General features: G+C 49.8%; 7 non-coding genes and 1 pseudogene across 7 annotated transcripts; all 8 read left to right on the top strand.

Annotated features, from left to right (window-relative positions):
- Nucleotides 1–901: 901 nt before the first annotated feature.
- Nucleotides 902–1092, top strand: LOC142653112 (U2 spliceosomal RNA). The gene has a single exon (XR_012848055.1). It is a non-coding gene; the product is annotated as a U2 spliceosomal RNA (small nuclear RNA).
- Nucleotides 1093–2330: 1238 nt separating this feature from the next.
- LOC142653114 (U2 spliceosomal RNA) lies at nt 2331–2521 on the top strand. Its single transcript, XR_012848056.1, has one exon. It is a non-coding gene; the product is annotated as a U2 spliceosomal RNA (small nuclear RNA).
- Nucleotides 2522–3759: 1238 nt separating this feature from the next.
- Nucleotides 3760–3870, top strand: LOC142654742 (U2 spliceosomal RNA; annotated as a pseudogene).
- Nucleotides 3871–5252: 1382 nt separating this feature from the next.
- On the top strand, nt 5253–5438 carry LOC142654147 (U2 spliceosomal RNA). The gene has a single exon (XR_012848898.1). It is a non-coding gene; the product is annotated as a U2 spliceosomal RNA (small nuclear RNA).
- A 1242-nt stretch (nt 5439–6680) lies between these two features.
- LOC142653708 (U2 spliceosomal RNA) lies at nt 6681–6867 on the top strand. Its single transcript, XR_012848628.1, has one exon. It is a non-coding gene; the product is annotated as a U2 spliceosomal RNA (small nuclear RNA).
- A 1242-nt stretch (nt 6868–8109) lies between these two features.
- On the top strand, nt 8110–8300 carry LOC142653712 (U2 spliceosomal RNA). The gene has a single exon (XR_012848631.1). It is a non-coding gene; the product is annotated as a U2 spliceosomal RNA (small nuclear RNA).
- An 8875-nt stretch (nt 8301–17175) lies between these two features.
- On the top strand, nt 17176–17366 carry LOC142653115 (U2 spliceosomal RNA). The gene has a single exon (XR_012848057.1). It is a non-coding gene; the product is annotated as a U2 spliceosomal RNA (small nuclear RNA).
- Nucleotides 17367–19392: 2026 nt separating this feature from the next.
- LOC142653116 (U2 spliceosomal RNA) lies at nt 19393–19583 on the top strand. Its single transcript, XR_012848058.1, has one exon. It is a non-coding gene; the product is annotated as a U2 spliceosomal RNA (small nuclear RNA).
- The last annotated feature ends 169 nt before the right edge of the window (nt 19584–19752 follow it).

The following is a 19752-nucleotide window of genomic DNA, read 5'->3' on the forward strand; positions in this document are numbered from 1 at the left end:
GGCTGCAAAATCTGGTGACAGAGCCTCTTTAAAGCCGCCCGCCCGCCACAATGGACCTACCTGTGTACACTAGATGGATGTGATGGAATGTACTGTCGTCCCTACATTTCAAGAAGGAGTAAGAATTGCAGTTGCAACAAAGCCTTGCTTGCCTACAAAGAGAGCAGCAATTTGGATTTGTTACTATGTTACCTAGAAGAATAACAAACTGTGCAAGGATGGAGGTTGTAGGAGCAAGGAGAAGTTGTCTGTAAAGTTGGTGGATGCTTATTTTCCATTTTGCAGTCCCTTGTCTCCCTCTTGTGGCCTCCTGGAGGCAACTAGCTGTGCAAAAAAAGACAGCCTGGCGGCCGGCTGTTGCAGTGTTGCCCTCTCAGGCAACACTGAGTGACTGACTGAGCCGCACCGTCTTATATAAAGTTCAGATGGAACTTTGCACGTGTCATAGTGGAGCCCTGAGGAGCCAGAGCCAGCTTTCTGACATCATAATGGGGCCTCAGAGATAAAAGCCTGGGCCCAGGCAGTGTTGGTCAGTGCTGCTCAGCAGGCAGCACTGGACTGGACTGGATTACAGCTGATACAAGGTGTGAAGGAACAAGGGGTGGCTGTGGGCATGCACTGGCTGCCGCTGCCAGTGTTTATCTGCATGGCAGCAGGGCATTTGGGCGTTGCCAGGAAGGCGTTTTTATGTAGATTCCTCCTCTTTCAGCACTGCATTGTGGTGCAAGCAAAAGAAGCAAATCCTGTCTGGCTTCCTCTCCGGCCTTTATTCACCTCCCGTGTAGCTGTGAGTGTGTGAGCCTGCAGGGCCCCATGGAATTGCCTAGAAGTAGGCTGAATCGCTGCAAGGGCTGAACAGCAGTATCGGGCAGGCTCGGGCAACGCGCGGCCCGTTCGGGTTATCGCTTCTCGGCCTTTTGGCTAAGATCAAGTGTAGTATCTGTTCTTATCAGTTTAATATCTGATACGTCCCCTATCTGGGGACCATATATTAAATGGATTTTTAGAACAGGGAGATGGAAATAGAGCTTGCTCTGTCCACTCCACGCATTGACCTGGTATTGCAGTATTTCCAGGACCGGTGCACCCTTTCCTTATGTGTTGACTAAAATCAGATTCCAAAAGTGTTTTTTGTGTTTGCCATTGTTTCTGTCTTTCTGAAGGGATCTCCCCTTTTAATCCCATTATTTCAACACCTGTTGGACAATGCATGAGTGATAATGAGCTAATTGATTAAATGCAATTAATGAATACATTGCCACCTCTTGTTTTGTGTCGTCTGTGTGTCTGTGTTTCCGGCATTTCACATTGGAACAGCTCATTCACCTTCCTTGTCTTCTCTCCGCCCTCCCTTTTAGGTAAGTTAAAGAGCTGCACCTGAGCCAGCCACTGATTGATGCAGCACCACAGTCAAATAGTGGAGTGGAGTAGGGGAACAGCAAACAGCCATTAAAGCCGCCCGCCCGCCCGCCCGCCACAATGGACCTACCTGTGTACACTAGATGGATGTGATGGAATGTACTGTCGTCCCTACATTTCAAGAAGGAGTAAGAATTGCAGTTGCAACAAAGCCTTGCTTGCCTACAAAGAGAGCAGCAATTTGGATTTGTTACTATGTTACCTAGAAGAATAACAAACTGTGCAAGGATGGAGGTTGTAGGAGCAAGGAGAAGTTGTCTGTAAAGTTGGTGGATGCTTATTTTCCATTTTGCAGTCCCTTGTCTCCCTCTTGTGGCCTCCTGGAGGCAACTAGCTGTGCAAAAAAAGACAGCCTGGCGGCCGGCTGTTGCAGTGTTGCCCTCTCAGGCAACACTGAGTGACTGACTGAGCCGCACCGTCTTATATAAAGTTCAGACGGAACTTTGCACGTGTCATAGTGGAGCCCTGAGGAGCCAGAGCCAGCTTTCTGACATCATAATGGGGCCTCAGAGATAAAAGCCTGGGCCCAGGCAGTGTTGGTCAGTGCTGCTCAGCAGGCAGCACCGGACTGGACTGGATTACAGCTGATACAAGGTGTGAAGGAACAAGGGGTGGCTGTGGGCATGCACTGGCTGCCGCTGCCAGTGTTTATCTGCATGGCAGCAGGGCATTTGGGCGTTGCCAGGAAGGCGTTTTTATGTAGATTCCTCCTCTTTCAGCACTGCATTGTGGTGCAAGCAAAAGAAGCAAATCCTGTCTGGCTTCCTCTCCGGCCTTTATTCACCTCCCGTGTAGCTGTGAGTGTGTGAGCCTGCAGGGCCCCATGGAATTGCCTAGAAGTAGGCTGAATCGCTGCAAGGGCTGAACAGCAGTATCGGGCAGGCTCGGGCAACGCGCGGCCCGTTCGGGTTATCGCTTCTCGGCCTTTTGGCTAAGATCAAGTGTAGTATCTGTTCTTATCAGTTTAATATCTGATACGTCCCCTATCTGGGGACCATATATTAAATGGATTTTTAGAACAGGGAGATGGAAATAGAGCTTGCTCTGTCCACTCCACGCATTGACCTGGTATTGCAGTATTTCCAGGACCGGTGCACCCTTTCCTTATGTGTTGACTAAAATCGGATTCCAAAAGTGTTTTTTGTGTTTGCCATTGTTTCTGTCTTTCTGAAGGGATCTCCCCTTTTAATCCCATTATTTCAACACCTGTTGGACAATGCATGAGTGATAATGAGCTAATTGATTAAATGCAATTAATGAATACATTGCCGCCTCTTGTTTTGTGTCGTCTGTGTGTCTGTGTTTCCGGCATTTCACATTGGAACAGCTCATTCACCTTCCTTGTCTTCTCTCCGCCCTCCCTTTTAGGTAAGTTAAAGAGCTGCACCTGAGCCAGCCACTGATTGATGCAGCACCACAGTCAAATAGTGGAGTGGAGTAGGGGAACAGCAAACAGCCATTAAAGCCGCCCGCCCGCCCGCCCGCCACAATGGACCTACCTGTGTACACTAGATGGATGTGATGGAATGTACTGTCGTCCCTACATTTCAAGAAGGAGTAAGAATTGCAGTTGCAACAAAGCCTTGCTTGCCTACAAAGAGAGCAGCAATTTGGATTTGTTACTATGTTACCTAGAAGAATAACAAACTGTGCAAGGATGGAGGTTGTAGGAGCAAGGAGAAGTTGTCTGTAAAGTTGGTGGATGCTTATTTTCCATTTTGCAGTCCCTTGTCTCCCTCTTGTGGCCTCCTGGAGGCAACTAGCTGTGCAAAAAAAGACAGCCTGGCGGCCGGCTGTTGCAGTGTTGCCCTCTCAGGCAACACTGAGTGACTGACTGAGCCGCACCGTCTTATATAAAGTTCAGACGGAACTTTGCACGTGTCATAGTGGAGCCCTGAGGAGCCAGAGCCAGCTTTCTGACATCATAATGGGGCCTCAGAGATAAAAGCCTGGGCCCAGGCAGTGTTGGTCAGTGCTGCTCAGCAGGCAGCACTGGACTGGACTGGATTACAGCTGATACAAGGTGTGAAGGAACAAGGGGTGGCTGTGGGCATGCACTGGCTGCCGCTGCCAGTGTTTATCTGCATGGCAGCAGGGCATTTGGGCGTTGCCAGGAAGGCGTTTTTATGTAGATTCCTCCTCTTTCAGCACTGCATTGTGGTGCAAGCAAAAGAAGCAAATCCTGTCTGGCTTCCTCTCCGGCCTTTATTCACCTCCCGTGTAGCTGTGAGTGTGTGAGCCTGCAGGGCCCCATGGAATTGCCTAGAAGTAGGCTGAATCGCTGCAAGGGCTGAACAGCAGTATCGGGCAGGCTCGGGCAACACGCGGCCCGTTCGGGTTATTGCTTCTCGGCCTTTTGGCTAAGATCAAGTGTAGTACTTTAGGGTATTGCCTTGTTTCTTGGTCAGGAGGTGCCCTGGTACCCTTTTCCTTGGCCTGGGGGGATCGTTTCTCTTAGGAGAGACTTCACCCCTCTGCTGCTATTGGGGAGGAGGATTAGTCCAGGGCAACGGGGAGCGATCACTTGCCTGGCATCTAGGTGCTGAAGGTACTATCTTTGGATTTCTTTGGATATCGTTGGCTTTTGTTGCGGCAGGATGGAGGAAGTCCCTGACTACATGCGTACTCGGAATGCTGTTCGTTTTACGATGGAGGAATCTGGAGGACAAAGCAGAGACTTGGAATTCCTAACGAAGGTACTCTTGCTTGATCTTTTCCAGTTGGAGAGACAATGGATATTGTCTGTAATGGACTATCCAAGAAGAGGATGTTTCGATGTCACTTTTTGTACAGAGGACATTTATCTGGATTTTCTGGACACTTTAAAGAAGAAGAAGCAGGATCCAAGACTGGTTGGTGTGATTGTAACACCGCACTTTGCTCCTAGCAAAAAGTTGGTCATTGTTAAAATGTTTTCCCCCTATGTGTGTAAAGACGATATTATATGCTTTCTCACTAAGTTCTGTGAGGAGGTGGTGGAGAAGGGTAAGGTCTTTAATCCCTTTGGATTCTGGACAGGTAAATGGAAATTCCTGTGTAAATTTAAGGCAGTTGGAGAGGCTGGAAACTTATTGCTTCCTCCAGCACGCTTTAAAATTGGCAGTGCAAGTGGGAATCTCTACTTTTTTGGAATGGGGATTTTTTGCCACAATTGTAAAGAGTATGGGCATGAGAAGGAGAATTGTGGAAAAATAATTTGTACCAAATGTTTTAAGGAAGGTCATAAGTATAATGATTGTGAGAAGGGCAAAGTGTGTAACATGTGTAGAGAAGAAGGGCATGTGTTTAAAAATTGTCCAAAAAAAAGTAAAAGTGAAGCAAAGGAGGAGAGTAAGAAGACCGTTAAAAGAAAGGAAGAGAAAGTTACCCCACAAAAAGAGGATAAACCACAGAAAAAGGGAGGAGCGGGGAAAAGTGTTGAGGTTAAAAAAAGTGATGAAACAAAAAGGAGGAAAATTGTGGAACAAAATGTAGTTTCAGATGAAGATAGAGCAGAAAGAGATAAACTAGTGAAAGACGTGGAGGGATTAAGAGATAAAATTAATTTTGAGAAGGTTCGGAGGCGGGTACGAACCTGTTTAAGAGGGAATATACCAGATTTTCTGGAGAGATATAAAGTACCAACCTGGTTGGCATGTATTGTAAATTTGGAATGGGACGGTCAAGATCTTCGAGAACATCTTGTGGATATGCTTGGTGTAATCGCTGTAAGAAACGGTTTGTTTTATTAATTTTACTTTAAAAAAAAAAAAAAAAAAAAAAAAGAGAGAGAAATAAAAATTATATTTGGTTTTTTCATAATGATGATCAAGTCTTTAAATTTGAAGTTTAAAATTTAACTCGAGACGGATCTGAGTGGAAACCTATCTGTTCTTATCAGTTTAATATCTGATACGTCCCCTATCTGGGGACCATATATTAAATGGATTTTTAGAACAGGGAGATGGAAATAGAGCTTGCTCTGTCCACTCCACGCATTGACCTGGTATTGCAGTATTTCCAGGACCGGTGCACCCTTTCCTTATGTGTTGACTAAAATCAGATTCCAAAAGTGTTTTTTGTGTTTGCCATTGTTTCTGTCTTTCTGAAGGGATCTCCCCTTTTAATCCCATTATTTCAACACCTGTTGGACAATGCATGAGTGATAATGAGCTAATTGATTAAATGCAAGTAATGAATACATTGCCACCTCTTGTTTTGTGTCGTCTGTGTGTCTGTGTTTCCGGCATTTCACATTGGAACAGCTCATTCACCTTCCTTGTCTTCTCTCCGCCCTCCCTTTTAGGTAAGTTAAAGAGCTGCACCTGAGCCAGCCACTGATTGATGCAACACCACAGTCAAATAGTGGAGTGGAGTAGGGGAACAGCAAACAGCCATTAAAGCCGCCCGCCCGCCCGCCCGCCCGCCACAATGGACCTACCTGTGTACACTAGATGGATGTGATGGAATGTACTGTCGTCCCTACATTTCAAGAAGGAGTAAGAATTGCAGTTGCAACAAAGCCTTGCTTGCCTACAAAGAGAGCAGCAATTTGGATTTGTTACTATGTTACCTAGAAGAATAACAAACTGTGCAAGGATGGAGGTTGTAGGAGCAAGGAGAAGTTGTCTGTAAAGTTGGTGGATGCTTATTTTCCATTTTGCAGTCCCTTGTCTCCCTCTTGTGGCCTCCTGGAGGCAACTAGCTGTGCAAAAAAAGACAGCCTGGCGGCCGGCTGTTGCAGTGTTGCCCTCTCAGGCAACACTGAGTGACTGACTGAGCCGCACCGTCTTATATAAAGTTCAGACGGAACTTTGCACGTGTCATAGTGGAGCCCTGAGGAGCCAGAGCCAGCTTTCTGACATCATAATGGGGCCTCAGAGATAAAAGCCTGGGCCCAGGCAGTGTTGGTCAGTGCTGCTCAGCAGGCAGCACTGGACTGGACTGGATTACAGCTGATACAAGGTGTGAAGGAACAAGGGGTGGCTGTGGGCATGCACTGGCTGCCGCTGCCAGTGTTTATCTGCATGGCAGCAGGGCATTTGGGCGTTGCCAGGAAGGCGTTTTTATGTAGATTCCTCCTCTTTCAGCACTGCATTGTGGTGCAAGCAAAAGAAGCAAATCCTGTCTGGCTTCCTCTCCGGCCTTTATTCACCTCCCGTGTAGCTGTGAGTGTGTGAGCCTGCAGGGCCCCATGGAATTGCCTAGAAGTAGGCTGAATCGCTGCAAGGGCTGAACAGCAGTATCGGGCAGGCTCGGGCAACGCGCGGCCCGTTCGGGTTATCGCTTCTCGGCCTTTTGGCTAAGATCAAGTGTAGTATCTGTTCATATCAGTTTAATATCTGATACGTCCCCTATCTGGGGACCATATATTAAATGGATTTTTAGAACAGGGAGATGGAAATAGAGCTTGCTCTGTCCCACGCATTGACCTGGTATTGCAGTATTTCCAGGACCGGTGCACCCTTTCCTTATGTGTTGACTAAAATCAGATTCCAAAAGTGTTTTTTGTGTTTGCCATTGTTTCTGTCTTTCTGAAGGGATCTCCCCTTTTAATCCCATTATTTCAACACCTGTTGGACAATGCATGAGTGATAATGAGCTAATTGATTAAATGCAAGTAATGAATACATTGCCACCTCTTGTTTTGTGTCGTCTGTGTGTCTGTGTTTCCGGCATTTCACATTGGAACAGCTCATTCACCTTCCTTGTCTTCTCTCCGCCCTCCCTTTTAGGTAAGTTAAAGAGCTGCACCTGAGCCAGCCACTGATTGATGCAACACCACAGTCAAATAGTGGAGTGGAGTAGGGGAACAGCAAACAGCCATTAAAGCCGCCCGCCCGCCCGCCCGCCCGCCACAATGGACCTACCTGTGTACACTAGATGGATGTGATGGAATGTACTGTCGTCCCTACATTTCAAGAAGGAGTAAGAATTGCAGTTGCAACAAAGCCTTGCTTGCCTACAAAGAGAGCAGCAATTTGGATTTGTTACTATGTTACCTAGAAGAATAACAAACTGTGCAAGGATGGAGGTTGTAGGAGCAAGGAGAAGTTGTCTGTAAAGTTGGTGGATGCTTATTTTCCATTTTGCAGTCCCTTGTCTCCCTCTTGTGGCCTCCTGGAGGCAACTAGCTGTGCAAAAAAAGACAGCCTGGCGGCCGGCTGTTGCAGTGTTGCCCTCTCAGGCAACACTGAGTGACTGACTGAGCCGCACCGTCTTATATAAAGTTCAGACGGAACTTTGCACGTGTCATAGTGGAGCCCTGAGGAGCCAGAGCCAGCTTTCTGACATCATAATGGGGCCTCAGAGATAAAAGCCTGGGCCCAGGCAGTGTTGGTCAGTGCTGCTCAGCAGGCAGCACTGGACTGGACTGGATTACAGCTGATACAAGGTGTGAAGGAACAAGGGGTGGCTGTGGGCATGCACTGGCTGCCGCTGCCAGTGTTTATCTGCATGGCAGCAGGGCATTTGGGCGTTGCCAGGAAGGCGTTTTTATGTAGATTCCTCCTCTTTCAGCACTGCATTGTGGTGCAAGCAAAAGAAGCAAATCCTGTCTGGCTTCCTCTCCGGCCTTTATTCACCTCCCGTGTAGCTGTGAGTGTGTGAGCCTGCAGGGCCCCATGGAATTGCCTAGAAGTAGGCTGAATCGCTGCAAGGGCTGAACAGCAGTATCGGGCAGGCTCGGGCAACGCGCGGCCCGTTCGGGTTATCGCTTCTCGGCCTTTTGGCTAAGATCAAGTGTAGTATCTGTTCTTATCAGTTTAATATCTGATACGTCCCCTATCTGGGGACCATATATTAAATGGATTTTTAGAACAGGGAGATGGAAATAGAGCTTGCTCTGTCCACTCCACGCATTGACCTGGTATTGCAGTATTTCCATGACCTGCCTAGGTAGAGTCGTGTGTTAACCTTAAACCATACTATCCCCCACCCCCATTTAGTAACGACACATGACACCGAGGTTGGATGTGAAATGGCCACAGCAGCCGTTTATTAATTTCACAGTTTTATAAAAACAATTTAAATCCGAAACATTCGGATAACTAGTTAGGAATCCACCAGAGAATTCCTCCTAATAATTCACATGACCCAACATGGGTCAGAATCATAAATAACCATTAAACGTTAACATTAACCCGAGCAGAGGAAGTCCTTGAAGCCCCTTCAGATGTTCCTTTCAAGAACACACCGAATTAGCCATCTGCAAACCACTAATTACCTCCAGCCGTAAACCAGCTCGGAAGCACCGTTCACCTCTGCAGATGGCTCCACCCACTAGAAGTCCACTTCAAGGGGATAACACCCGTTGAAGCCCTCAAGTGATATACCGACCACTAGAAGTCCACTTCAAAGGGATAACACCCGATGAAGCCTTCAAGTGACATACCTTCTACCAGAAGACCACTTCAAAGGGATAACACCCGATGAAGTCTTCAACCATGTACCTTTTTTGGGGGACGCATACCCCCGATGCGACCCCCCCACCATTTTGTACTGACTGGCCTCAAGGACTCCCCCCGCCAGCTGCCATGACAACAGAACCTACTCCGGAAAAAAGAAAAACATGTTAAATAAACACACAAAATAAAACACAACGCTCATATACGGACGTACAGAAGACCTAAGTAGTAACAAAACAAGGGTGGGAGGGTGGGAGCTTTGCTTCTTGTGTACTACTCCTCCCGCTGCTTCCGGCTCAATGCCGAGAAACAGCGGGAAGCGCAGTAACGGCCCCCCCGTCCCCCCTAGCTCCTCCCCGTCCCTCCTTCAACTTCTTCACCTTTCCCTCACCTCTTAACATTAACCCTTTCCCTACCAGGACGGTCATGTCGGCTTCCCTCAAGCCTGCAGCTGCGTCCAGCCTCTTCTTGACCTGCCTAGGTAGAGTCGTGTGTTAACCTTAAACCATACTATCCCCCACCCCCATTTAGTAACGACACATGACACCGAGGTTGGATGTGAAATGGCCACAGCAGCCGTTTATTAATTTCACAGTTTTATAAAAACAATTTAAATCCGAAACATTCGGATAACTAGTTAGGAATCCACCAGAGAATTCCTCCTAATAATTCACATGACCCAACATGGGTCAGAATCATAAATAACCATTAAACGTTAACATTAACCCGAGCAGAGGAAGTCCTTGAAGCCCCTTCAGATGTTCCTTTCAAGAACACACCGAATTAGCCATCTGCAAACCACTAATTACCTCCAGCCGTAAACCAGCTCGGAAGCACCGTTCACCTCTGCAGATGGCTCCACCCACTAGAAGTCCACTTCAAGGGGATAACACCCGTTGAAGCCCTCAAGTGATATACCGACCACTAGAAGTCCACTTCAAAGGGATAACACCCGATGAAGCCTTCAAGTGACATACCTTCTACCAGAAGACCACTTCAAAGGGATAACACCCGATGAAGTCTTCAACCATGTACCTTTTTTGGGGGACGCATACCCCCGATGCGACCCCCCCACCATTTTGTACTGACTGGCCTCAAGGACTCCCCCCGCCACCGCGAAACAGGCCTTGACCACCTTAAGCCTGTGAGTTCCTCCACACCACCACCGCCCTTTCTATGCCTTCTGCTATAGCCAAGCTCCAAATATCAATGCCAACCTCGGTCAGATGAACCCCGTCACTCCTCCAGAAATTCCCCAATCCTGACTCCAAATCCCTATGCCTCACGCAAATGCCCCCGTTCTTTGCCACAAAACGGGACACCGCCCGGTTAACTTTTATCCGAGCCTTATTGACTCTCTCCACCGATCTAGCTAACCGCCAAAGCTTCCTTGGGACTATGTCCGACCACACTACCACCAACTTGGGATAAGATACCCACAAACACAACAAATCATGTTTGATATCCCGCACCAACTCACGAAAAGGGCGGACTCCTAAGTCATTCCCACCCACGTGCAACACTAAAACCTCCGGAACCCTATCAAGCCGCACATATGTCTGGAATTCCGCCAACACCCTGTTCCACGACATACCTCTAAACCCCAGCCAATGCACAACCGCATCCTGTCGCGGAATGCGCAACTGGCGACCATCCGGGCGGACGTCCGCCCTCAAAGCCCCCCAGTGCACGTACGAATGACCCATCAACCACACCAGACAAGGAGGCGAATCTGAAACGGAAAACACAGTTAGGCACCACCATATACATTTTGCAAGCATAAACAACAAAATTACAACATATGGGGGCGGACATAGGACTTAAACCTTTTAGACTCCCAACGACCAATACGCCTCACCCCCTCATCATCCAACCCCCAGCGCCCTGCTTCCGTTGCTGCGCCAATCCGGAAGGAATGAGATGAATATGAGCCTGCCGCAACCCCAACCGCCGTCAAACATTTTTTAAAAACAGCTCCAAACTGAAACCTGGACAAGAACGACCCGTCCACATGACATAACAAAGGCAAATCTGGAGACCCCCTGTTTTTTGTAAAACCACGCATGCACTCTACTGGGCACATGACCGACCCCGGGAGAGCGAACAAAACTATCAGTTTTCCCTTCCCTAATTGGTCAGTTTTTGATCTACGCAACCATACCTCCAACCGATCTGCAAAAAGGCTCACCTCCCCAGATCTCAGCCCCCCTGCCTGTTTAGTACTTGGCGACACCAACTCACCTATTCTAAATGCTCCGAAGAACGCCAACGAGAAAGCCAACCGAAACAAATCCATTTCATCTGAAGAACGACATACCGATGCCAATGAACCACCCAACAAGCCCAGCAAAGCAAACGACACCGGCCTTCTACTATCCGCCTCCACCCTACCTCTGCGCAACCCCTTCAAAGCCTGCGATACCAGAAATTCCTTCGATACATCCCGCAAGCCCCGCAACTTAAGCCCAAACGCCACCGCGGATATAAACCGGTTCACCTTCGCTACTGAAAACCCCGCCTCCCAGGCATCCCCTAACCAATACAAAAGTGCCACCAACCTGTCTCTATCCGTATTGACATCACCCAACTCTCTTACCCACTCCTCCCACTGCCTCCAACAAGCAGCATAAGCCCTCCACGTCGTGCCCGCCAAAGACCTTTGTAACAGCTGCTCTACGGGACCGATACCAGATCCCATAGATGATCCGGACACGCCAAACCAATACGTTCCGCTCCCGGAGCCAATTGCCGAAACCGGTCCCACTGCGAGCGAGAAAGAGCATCAGCAACACAATTCCGTACACCCGGGACATGCACCGCCACCACCCACGCGTTCAGCGACAAACACACCAACACTAAATGTCGCAACAATTGAACTACCGGAGGAGAGGACGCCGTGATGTTATTAATGGCAAGCACCACACCCATGTTGTCGCAGTAAAAACGGACCTTCTTATCCCTGAGCCTGTCCCCCCAAATGGTAGCCGCCACCACGATGGGAAACAGCTCGAGCAGGGCCAGATTCCGCGTCAATCCACTGGACACCCAGCTAGCCGGCCATTGACCTGCGCACCACGGACCTCCCCCGTAAGCTCCAAAGCCACCCGCCCCAGCCGCATCCGTGAAAATATTCAGATCACTCGTATCCTGCGCTGGGGCCATCCATAGCGAGCGACCATTGTACTGGCCCAAGAAGTCATCCCAAACCTGAAGATCAGCTCGGTGCTCCCCCTTGAGCCTCACAAAATGATGCGGCGCCCGCACTCCCGCCGTTGCCGCCGCCAACCTTCTACCAAACACCCTCCCCATCGGCATAATCCGGCAGGCGAAATTCAACTTCCCCAGCAGCGACTGAAGCTCCCTCAACGACATTTTCTTCCTTCTACAAGCCCGTCGCACCTCCAGCCTCAAAGCACCCAGCTTATCCGCCGGGAGCCGACACTCCATTGCCACCGAGTCAATTTCGATTCCCAAGAAACAAATCGTCGCTACCGGGCCCTCCGTTTTTTCCGGCGCCAAAGGGATCCCAAAATCCCTCGCCACCTTCTGCAGGGCATGAAGCAAGTTACCGCAAACCGGCGAACCCCCCGGGCCAACGCACAAAAAATCATCTAAGTAATGGATCAACGAATCGACCCCGGATACTCCCCTCGTTACCCACTCCACGAAGCTACTAAACGCCTCGAAGTATGCACAAGAAAGAGAACACCCCATCGGAAGGCACCGATCCACGTAAAAGGCCCCATTCCAAAAACAGCCCAACAGCCGTTGGCTTTCTGGATGCACCGGCAACAACCTGAACGCCGCCTCGATGTCGGTTTTTGCTAGCAGCGCCCCCGGACCCGCAGCCCGCACTAACCCCACCGCCTTATCGAATGAGGTATAAACTACGGAACACAACTCGTGATCAATCCCGTCGTTTACCGACGAACCTTTGGGATACGATAAATGTTGAATCAAACGAAACTTTCCGGGCTCGCGTTTAGGGACAATACCCAAAGGGGACACAACTAAATCTTTCACCGGCGACTCCACAAATGGCCCCGACATGCGCCCCAACGAAACTTCTTTTAACAACTTTTCCGACACGACTTCCGCATGCACGTAAGCCGATTTTAAATTTCTCCGCGTAACCGGAACCTCATAAGGAGGCGGAGGAATAACAAAACCAACACTAAACCCTTCATAAAGCAACTTAGCCGCCGCCCTATCCGGATACTCATTTAGATAAGGGGCCATCCTTTCCACCCTCACCGGCGACACCCCCTTGACCAGCCCCGTGCTGGTTCCCGGACCTCTTTTTACGCAGACATTTTGCCGCCCCGTGTGATGCACCATTACACTCGGAGCACACGTGCTTGAACTTGCACGTGGCCCCGAACTTACACTGGCCTTCATTGAATTGCCAGCAAAACCCCGCCTTTCCCCCGCCGCTTGGTCCACTCTGACTAGTCTGGCCTCCCTGGCCACCGCTCCCGGGAAAGGGCTGCCTAACCGGAACCGTAACCCGTAACCAGAGAGCAATATCCTTCTGGTCCCACCGAATCGCCGGCCGAACCGCCTTCCGCTGACGGAATTGCTCATCATATCGCAGCCACGCCTGACCCCCATACGCCCTATGAGCCTCCCCAATAGCATCAAAATAACAAAATAACGCCGAACAATTTTCCGGCGCCTTTTCCCCTATCACACTAGCCAATATGGCGAACGCCTGCGACCAATTAACGAACGTCTGCGGGATAAGCCTCTACCGCCGCCGTTCCTCCTCGTCCTTTTTACTCTCATCCCGCTTGCTCTTATCCAAATTGAATTTAGCCAGCGGCAAGAGAGAAAAAATTTCAACATATTCATCTTTCCAGATCCGATCACGCACCTCCTGCTTTAAATGCGCCCCCAACGGACCCTCAAAACAAACATACACCTCCCCCCGAGCACGATCGTCCATGCGCACTCGATCGCCGTCCTTCTGTGCCTCAGTCTGCACCGACACCGCGACCGCCTCTCTAACCGCCACCACAGGACGCGCCTGCAACGATCCCACTTCCCTGGGGCCTTCCCAAACTACCGCAGGGGACACTTCCGTTACTACCGGCGCCGCGGCCCTATCCAGGCGCCCCACCAGCTCCCGTAAGCAACCCACTAAATCTGCCAAACCCGCTCCGTCGCGTCCGCCCGCGCCACTACCGGCCCCCGATGCTATGCTAGCAGCCCCCCCGCCGACACCCGACATAAAAATCGCTGGATAAGACAATAAAGGAGTTATACACTCACCGGGCTGCACAGGCGCTGTGTTCCCGTCAGCCGGACCATCCTGACCTCGACGATAGACGTCCAGTTCACCTTCCTCCAGTTCTTCTCTCGCCGACGACTGTCCCTCCCAACGACCTCTTCGGAAAGGGGATGAGGACGCGCTGATCGATGGGCCGGCAACCTGCCGCCCGACCGCCGGGACCCAGACTTCCGACCGGACCTGTTGCCTCGACGTCGCTGCAGATCTAGTCGTCCGTCTAGACGATCCTGACGAAGCCTGCCCCCTGGCCGGAACATCACCATGCGGGGCGGCCGTACCTTGCTCTTGACATCTTCCATCTGATGGGGGAGGGGTGACAGGGAGCCCGGCCTGCGACTCCCTGCTTACCGCCGGACCCCGTCGCGGCCTGGGATTCCTGCCAGGACGCAGGGCCTGGGAAGGGGCGGTCCTCCCAGCTGCCTGGCCTGCAGCGTCCGGGATCGGGCTCCCTCTGCGACGCCGTGTCCGCGGGACTACCTCCGGACTCAGGCGCTCTGGAGGTCGGGACCGCCGAGAGGGACGGGTCGACACAGCCTGCATCGCCGTCACCCCTGCTACCGCTCTCTGCCTGCCCAGCGCAGGAGCGGTTGTTGCCGACTCCCCCCCCGCCGCCATAGCCATGCTCGTAGGGGGGCCGGGGGAGGGGAGCCTGTCCCTTACAACAGACCCCGAACGCCGTGCCCGACGTGGCGAAACGGCGTCCGGGATCCGCGTTAATGCAGCCACGGTCTCCTCCAGCCATCCGGGACCGTGGTGCACAGCAGCGGCACGCAGCCGCTCTAAAATCAGGGCCTCTGCCATACTAAAAAGCCGGGCAACGGGGAGCTTTGCTTCTTGTGTACTACTCCTCCCGCTGCTTCCGGCTCAATGCCGAGAAACAGCGGGAAGCGCAGTAACGGCCCCCCCGTCCCCCCTAGCTCCTCCCCGTCCCTCCTTCAACTTCTTCACCTTTCCCTCACCTCTTAACATTAACCCTTTCCCTACCAGGACGGTCATGTCGGCTTCCCTCAAGCCTGCAGCTGCGTCCAGCCTCTTCTGGACCGGTGCACCCTTTCCTTATGTGTTGACTAAAATCAGATTCCAAAAGTGTTTTTTGTGTTTGCCATTGTTTCTGTCTTTCTGAAGGGATCTCCCCTTTTAATCCCATTATTTCAACACCTGTTGGACAATGCATGAGTGATAATGAGCTAATTGATTAAATGCAATTAATGAATACATTGCCACCTCTTGTTTTGTGTCGTCTGTGTGTCTGTGTTTCCGGCATTTCACATTGGAACAGCTCATTCACCTTCCTTGTCTTCTCTCCGCCCTCCCTTTTAGGTAAGTTAAAGAGCTGCACCTGAGCCAGCCACTGATTGATGCAGCACCACAGTCAAATAGTGGAGTGGAGTAGGGGGAACAGCAAACAGCCATTAAAGAGGCTCTGTCACCAGATTTTGCAGCCCCTATCTGCTATTGCAGCAGATAGGCGCTGCAATGTAGATTACAGTAACGTTTTTATTTTTAAAAAACGAGCATTTTTGGCCAAGTTATGACCATTTTCGTATTTATGCAAATGAGGCTTGCAAAAGTACAACTGGGCGTGTTGAAAAGTAAAAGTACAACTGGGCGTGTATTATGTGCGTACATCGGGGCGTGTTTACTACTGTTACTAGCTGGGCGTTGTGTATAGAAGTGTCATCCACTTCTCTTCACAACGCCCAGCTTCTGGCAGTGCAGCACTGTGACGTCACTCACAGGTCCTGCATCGTGTCGGCACCAGAGGCTACACTTGATTCTGCAGCAGCATCGGCGTTTGCAGGTAAGTCGATGTAGCTACTTACCTGCAAATGCTGATGCTGCTGCAGAATCAAGTGTAGCCTTTGGTGCCGACATGATGCAGGACCTGTGAGTGACGTCACAGTGCTGCACTGCCAGAAGCTGGGCGTTGTGAAGAGAAGTGGATGACACTTCTATACACAACGCCCAGCTAGTAATAGTAGTAAACACGCCCCGATGTACGCACATAATACACGCCCAGATGTACTTTTACTTTTCAACACGCCCAGTTGTACTTTTGCAAGCCTCATTTGCATAAATACGAAAATGGTCATAACTTGGCCAAAAATGCTCGTTTTTTAAAAATAAAAACGTTACTGTAATCTACATTGCAGCGCCTATCTGCTGCAATAGCAGATAGGGGCTGCAAAATCTGGTGACAGAGCCTCTTTAAAGCCGCCCGCCCGCCACAATGGACCTACCTGTGTACACTAGATGGATGTGATGGAATGTACTGTCGTCCCTACATTTCAAGAAGGAGTAAGAATTGCAGTTGCAACAAAGCCTTGCTTGCCTACAAAGAGAGCAGCAATTTGGATTTGTTACTATGTTACCTAGAAGAATAACAAACTGTGCAAGGATGGAGGTTGTAGGAGCAAGGAGAAGTTGTCTGTAAAGTTGGTGGATGCTTATTTTCCATTTTGCAGTCCCTTGTCTCCCTCTTGTGGCCTCCTGGAGGCAACTAGCTGTGCAAAAAAAGACAGCCTGGCGGCCGGCTGTTGCAGTGTTGCCCTCTCAGGCAACACTGAGTGACTGACTGAGCCGCACCGTCTTATATAAAGTTCAGACGGAACTTTGCACGTGTCATAGTGGAGCCCTGAGGAGCCAGAGCCAGCTTTCTGACATCATAATGGGGCCTCAGAGATAAAAGCCTGGGCCCAGGCAGTGTTGGTCAGTGCTGCTCAGCAGGCAGCACTGGACTGGACTGGATTACAGCTGATACAAGGTGTGAAGGAACAAGGGGTGGCTGTGGGCATGCACTGGCTGCCGCTGCCAGTGTTTATCTGCATGGCAGCAGGGCATTTGGGCGTTGCCAGGAAGGCGTTTTTATGTAGATTCCTCCTCTTTCAGCACTGCATTGTGGTGCAAGCAAAAGAAGCAAATCCTGTCTGGCTTCCTCTCCGGCCTTTATTCACCTCCCGTGTAGCTGTGAGTGTGTGAGCCTGCAGGGCCCCATGGAATTGCCTAGAAGTAGGCTGAATCGCTGCAAGGGCTGAACAGCAGTATCGGGCAGGCTCGGGCAACGCGCGGCCCGTTCGGGTTATCGCTTCTCGGCCTTTTGGCTAAGATCAAGTGTAGTATCTGTTCTTATCAGTTTAATATCTGATACGTCCCCTATCTGGGGACCATATATTAAATGGATTTTTAGAACAGGGAGATGGAAATAGAGCTTGCTCTGTCCACTCCACGCATTGACCTGGTATTGCAGTATTTCCAGGACCGGTGCACCCTTTCCTTATGTGTTGACTAAAATCAGATTCCAAAAGTGTTTTTTGTGTTTGCCATTGTTTCTGTCTTTCTGAAGGGATCTCCCCTTTTAATCCCATTATTTCAACACCTGTTGGACAATGCATGAGTGATAATGAGCTAATTGATTAAATGCAATTAATGAATACATTGCCACCTCTTGTTGTGTGTCGTCTGTGTTTCTGTGTTTCCGGCATTTCACATTGGAACAGCTCATTCACCTTCCTTGTCTTCTCTCCGCCCTCCCTTTTAGGTAAGTTAAAGAGCTGCACCTGAGCCAGCCACTGATTGATGCAGCACCACAGTCAAATAGTGGAGTGGAGTAGGGGAACAGCAAACAGCCATTAAAGAGGCTCTGTCACCAGATTTTGCAGCCCCTATCTGCTATTGCAGCAGATAGGCGCTGCAATGTAGATTACAGTAACGTTTTTATTTTTAAAAAACGAGCATTTTTGGCCAAGTTATGACCATTTTCGTATTTATGCAAATGAGGCTTGCAAAAGTACAACTGGGCGTGTTGAAAAGTAAAAGTACAACTGGGCGTGTATTATGTGCGTACATCGGGGCGTGTTTACTACTGTTACTAGCTGGGCGTTGTGTATAGAAGTGTCATCCACTTCTCTTCACAACGCCCAGCTTCTGGCAGTGCAGCACTGTGACGTCACTCACAGGTCCTGCATCGTGTCGGCACCAGAGGCTACACTTGATTCTGCAGCAGCATCGGCGTTTGCAGGTAAGTCGATGTAGCTACTTACCTGCAAATGCTGATGCTGCTGCAGAATCAAGTGTAGCCTTTGGTGCCGACATGATGCAGGACCTGTGAGTGACGTCACAGTGCTGCACTGCCAGAAGCTGGGCGTTGTGAAGAGAAGTGGATGACACTTCTATACACAACGCCCAGCTAGTAATAGTAGTAAACACGCCCCGATGTACGCACATAATACACGCCCAGATGTACTTTTACTTTTCAACACGCCCAGTTGTACTTTTGCAAGCCTCATTTGCATAAATACGAAAATGGTCATAACTTGGCCAAAAATGCTCGTTTTTTAAAAATAAAAACGTTACTGTAATCTACATTGCAGCGCCTATCTGCTGCAATAGCAGATAGGGGCTGCAAAATCTGGTGACAGAGCCTCTTTAAAGCCGCCCGCCCGCCACAATGGACCTACCTGTGTACACTAGATGGATGTGATGGAATGTACTGTCGTCCCTACATTTCAAGAAGGAGTAAGAATTGCAGTTGCAACAAAGCCTTGCTTGCCTACAAAGAGAGCAGCAATTTGGATTTGTTACTATGTTACCTAGAAGAATAACAAACTGTGCAAGGATGGAGGTTGTAGGAGCAAGGAGAAGTTGTCTGTAAAGTTGGTGGATGCTTATTTTCCATTTTGCAGTCCCTTGTCTCCCTCTTGTGGCCTCCTGGAGGCAACTAGCTGTGCAAAAAAAGACAGCCTGGCGGCCGGCTGTTGCAGTGTTGCCCTCTCAGGCAACACTGAGTGACTGACTGAGCCGCACCGTCTTATATAAAGTTCAGACGGAACTTTGCACGTGTCATAGTGGAGCCCTGAGGAGCCAGAGCCAGCTTTCTGACATCATAATGGGGCCTCAGAGATAAAAGCCTGGGCCCAGGCAGTGTTGGTCAGTGCTGCTCAGCAGGCAGCACTGGACTGGACTGGATTACAGCTGATACAAGGTGTGAAGGAACAAGGGGTGGCTGTGGGCATGCACTGGCTGCCGCTGCCAGTGTTTATCTGCATGGCAGCAGGGCATTTGGGCGTTGCCAGGAAGGCGTTTTTATGTAGATTCCTCCTCTTTCAGCACTGCATTGTGGTGCAAGCAAAAGAAGCAAATCCTGTCTGGCTTCCTCTCCGGCCTTTATTCACCTCCCGTGTAGCTGTGAGTGTGTGAGCCTGCAGGGCCCCATGGAATTGCCTAGAAGTAGGCTGAATCGCTGCAAGGGCTGAACAGCAGTATCGGGCAGGCTCGGGCAACCCGCGGCCCGTTCGGGTTATCGCTTCTCGGCCTTTTGGCTAAGATCAAGTGTAGTATCTGTTCTTATCAGTTTAATATCTGATACGTCCCCTATCTGGGGACCATATATTAAATGGATTTTTAGAACAGGGAGATGGAAATAGAGCTTGCTCTGTCCACTCCACGCATTGACCTGGTATTGCAGTATTTCCAGGACCGGTGCACCCTTTCCTTATGTGTTGACTAAAATCAGATTCCAAAAGTGTTTTTTGTGTTTGCCATTGTTTCTGTCTTTCTGAAGGGATCTCCCCTTTTAATCCCATTATTTCAACACCTGTTGGACAATGCATGAGTGATAATGAGCTAATTGATTAAATGCAATTAATGAATACATTGCCA

This window comes from Rhinoderma darwinii, chromosome 5 (assembly GCF_050947455.1).
Source record: "Rhinoderma darwinii isolate aRhiDar2 chromosome 5, aRhiDar2.hap1, whole genome shotgun sequence".
NCBI lineage: Eukaryota > Metazoa > Chordata > Amphibia > Anura > Rhinodermatidae > Rhinoderma > Rhinoderma darwinii.